Here is a 3,215-nt window from a genome sequence, read left to right on the forward strand (position 1 = left end):
GGCCCTGTGTGTAACACCCACGTGTGCCCGCTGGCCGAGGCACTTTGTGCCTCAATGACGTTCTGCTGGAGATGACATGAGACGGCGGCGTGCTTCCCTCTGGGGTCACCACTTTCCCATATCAACAGAAGCACTGGGTCAGTCTCCCAGCTAACCCACCCCCCACCTCCACCCCACCACAGCCCCCCTTTTAGTCTCTTTCTCTTGCAGTCTATTCCTCCACCTGCTCCCCGGAGACACACTCATTGTCCCCACGGCAATAAACACTTCATTGAGCATGTGGCAGCCCGGCGTTCCTCAAAGCCCTTCCCAGCGCTCCCATTGGCTGGAGACTGTGAGAAACTCCAACAAGCCCAAGACCCACACATTCATATGGAGATTCGGTGGTATAAATACAGGGCCGAGGGAGAGAGGAGAGACACAGCACAGATCCAACTGGCTCTTCACTGAGACTATCATCATCTGAGCAGGACAGCCTGACTCCACCACAGCTATCATGGCACCCACTGTTTTTGGACAAATGAGCTTCTCTAAGGAGCACCTGACTCCTACTCATAAGGTAAACACTATTCCTGCACAGTTATATCTGCCTTTTTTTGCATAGTGTACACATGATATTAAGGGGAAAAAAAAGCTCAGAATGTTCAAGTTGTCTAAACCTTTTTCGTCTCTTTTGCCCTTTTCAGCTGAGAAAGCCAATGGTGGAGAAACTGCGTCGGGACCGCATCAACACCAGCATCGAGCAGCTCAAGTCACTTTTGGGCCCCGAGTTCCTCAGGCAGCACCCCGACTCCAAGCAGGAGAAGGCGGACATTCTGGAGATGGCAGTCTGCTATCTGAGAGTCTGGCAGCAGCAGAAGCAGCAGGCCGGGACCTCCAGCCCCATGGCGACCGGCGACGGTTACTCCCGCTGCGTGCAAGAGGCCATCGGCTTCCTCTCCCATTGCCAAGTGCAGAGCCAGACCCATCAGAGCCAGACCCATCAGAGCCAGACCCACGGGCAGAGCCAGACCCATCAGAGCCAGACCCACGGGCAGAGCCAGACCCATCAGAGCCAGACCCACGAGCAGCAGAGCCAGACCCACGGGCAGCAGAGCCAGACCCATGAGCAGAGCCAGAGCCGCGGTCGACTGCTCACACACTTCCAGAGCCTGCAGGCCTCCAGCAGGGCCCAGGCCGGCCAGCCTCCCTGCAGCCTCGTCCCCCCTGGCTCACCGCTCCACCCAGTCGGCTCCAGCAAGGGTGTGAGTCCAGCCAGCTGCCTGCTCTGGAGGCCCTGGTAGAGCAGACGCACCTTGACCCCAAACAGAACCAAGTCTGTGAATGTCACGGACACAAAGTAGAAGACTGACAGAGTTTCTTTTGCATTAGCAAGAGATTCTATGTTGCCGAGTGTTCTTCTCGGTGTGAAGAAAGTATTCCTTTGGAAAAACTGAAATGAGATGATTCAGGTTACACTGAATATGTACACTATGTGTATGCACGTTACACACTTTTTAATAAGAGTGTTACTCTGTGATAGTGTTGATTGTTCCTGTGGGAAGAAGCAGATCCTGAAATTAGGTTTGTTTTGCAAATGATCCTGAATTCTACTGCTGTTTTATGACCCACACTGGGTTGAAACTATATTAGTGTCTGAGACACTGTTTGAGTTATGTGTTCAAACGATAATTTTGATATGTAGTATCACTGTCTGATATATTGCATCAACTAGATGTTATGAATCAACAACATCCCATAGTGGATCCAATGGATCTATTCTTTTTATACTGTAAATCCTATTGTGATTATACTTCAATATGACTATTCTGTAACCATTATTTGGGTTATGCGTTAAGGAATATTATTGATAGCATTCTAACTATGTTTATTCCGTTGTAATGTTCAAAATTGATGTTTTTTTGCATCTTCTAATTAATACCTTTTATAAAGGAATTTGTTTTTTGTCAGCTTAAGTCTTTGTAAAAAGAATCTAATTTCTTCATTGAGAAGAATGCCTTTGAACATGTGAAAAATAAATGGAAAACTTCAAATGAAGTTTTGCAAAAGTAAACAACTTTGTTTTGTTGGTTTTTCCTTTCCATACCTCATTAGGACTTGACACATTTACCCTCTTACACCTGAAGGTTTCTCAGTACTTCACTCAACACTGCAGCCTCACTGTAGGTCCATGCTCAAGGGAACAGCGGCAGTAGTGTTTTGAAGAGAGGGGGCAGAAAGGTTCGATTCCAGACAGAGTGTGTCCAGCATCTGTGTCCGGTCTAAAGTGTTCTCTAGCAAGGCACTGAACTGCTGCTAGTTCATTCAGTTTAGTTGCTCTGTGTATGACAGCAGCTAAAAGATGAAAATGTAATTGTAAACCCTATAACACTTACATTTCGCCAGTTTGTCAGAGAATTACAACTGCCCCCTTCTCTAACATCTAGGCTTCCACTGCCCCAAGTTATATCACATTACAATTTCAAAATATGGTATAAATATATTATTTACATTATAATATATTTATATATATTTTTTAACCTACAGTAAAGTCAGCAGTGCAACTTTAAAGAGGACATGAAACATTTGATCATATGACTACCGGTAGTTAATTTGCATTTCACCTCAGATAAGACAGGACACTAGCCTGGTAAACGACCGACTTAGATTTACTTAGATTTGCTAGTGCGCTGCTTGATGACATCATCAGTACAGTACAGGAGGTGTAATTAGTTACTTATTACTGATTACTCCGATAAAAAGTTATCAAATTACTTTACTTATTATTTGGTTTCAAAAGTAATTTGTTACATTACTCATTACTTTTTACTATATTACTTTCCACTTTATTGCAACAATAATTAACTTTACAGCAGGAGTCAATGTTCAGCACCAGTACAAAAAAAATGAAATGCCTTCTGGCAACGCAGAAGCCTCACATAGCCAGATCTATCTGTGCCAGTGCTGGAGAATGTAATGCAGTAACTTGAAGTTACTTGGAACTGTAATATAATTACTTTATGAAAATTGTAGTCCCTTACATTCCTAGTTACTGGTAAAAGAAATAGATTACAGTAACTAAAGTTACTGTAACTAAGTTACTGCCCAACACTGGTTTTGATTCACCAAAATATTCAAAATCCTTACTACCAACACTCCACTACTGTACTGTACTGTACAGTCAACCTAGTGTAGTGCTGTCATCAAGCAGCGCCCTAGTTGGCGAAAAGGTGGAA

The 3,215-nt window shown here is 44.4% G+C and overlaps 1 pseudogene across 1 annotated transcript; it reads left to right on the top strand.

Annotated features, from left to right (window-relative positions):
* The first annotated feature begins 277 nt into the window (after positions 1-277).
* Positions 278-1,283, top strand: LOC310780749 (transcription factor HES-5-like; annotated as a pseudogene). Its single transcript has 2 exons — positions 278-559; positions 687-1,283. The product of its transcript is annotated as a transcription factor HES-5-like (transcript).
* The last annotated feature ends 1,932 nt before the right edge of the window (positions 1,284-3,215 follow it).

Source organism: Poromitra crassiceps, assembly GCF_964638095.1.
Source record: "Poromitra crassiceps genome assembly, chromosome: 8".
Classification (NCBI taxonomy): Eukaryota; Metazoa; Chordata; class Actinopteri; order Beryciformes; family Melamphaidae; genus Poromitra; species Poromitra crassiceps.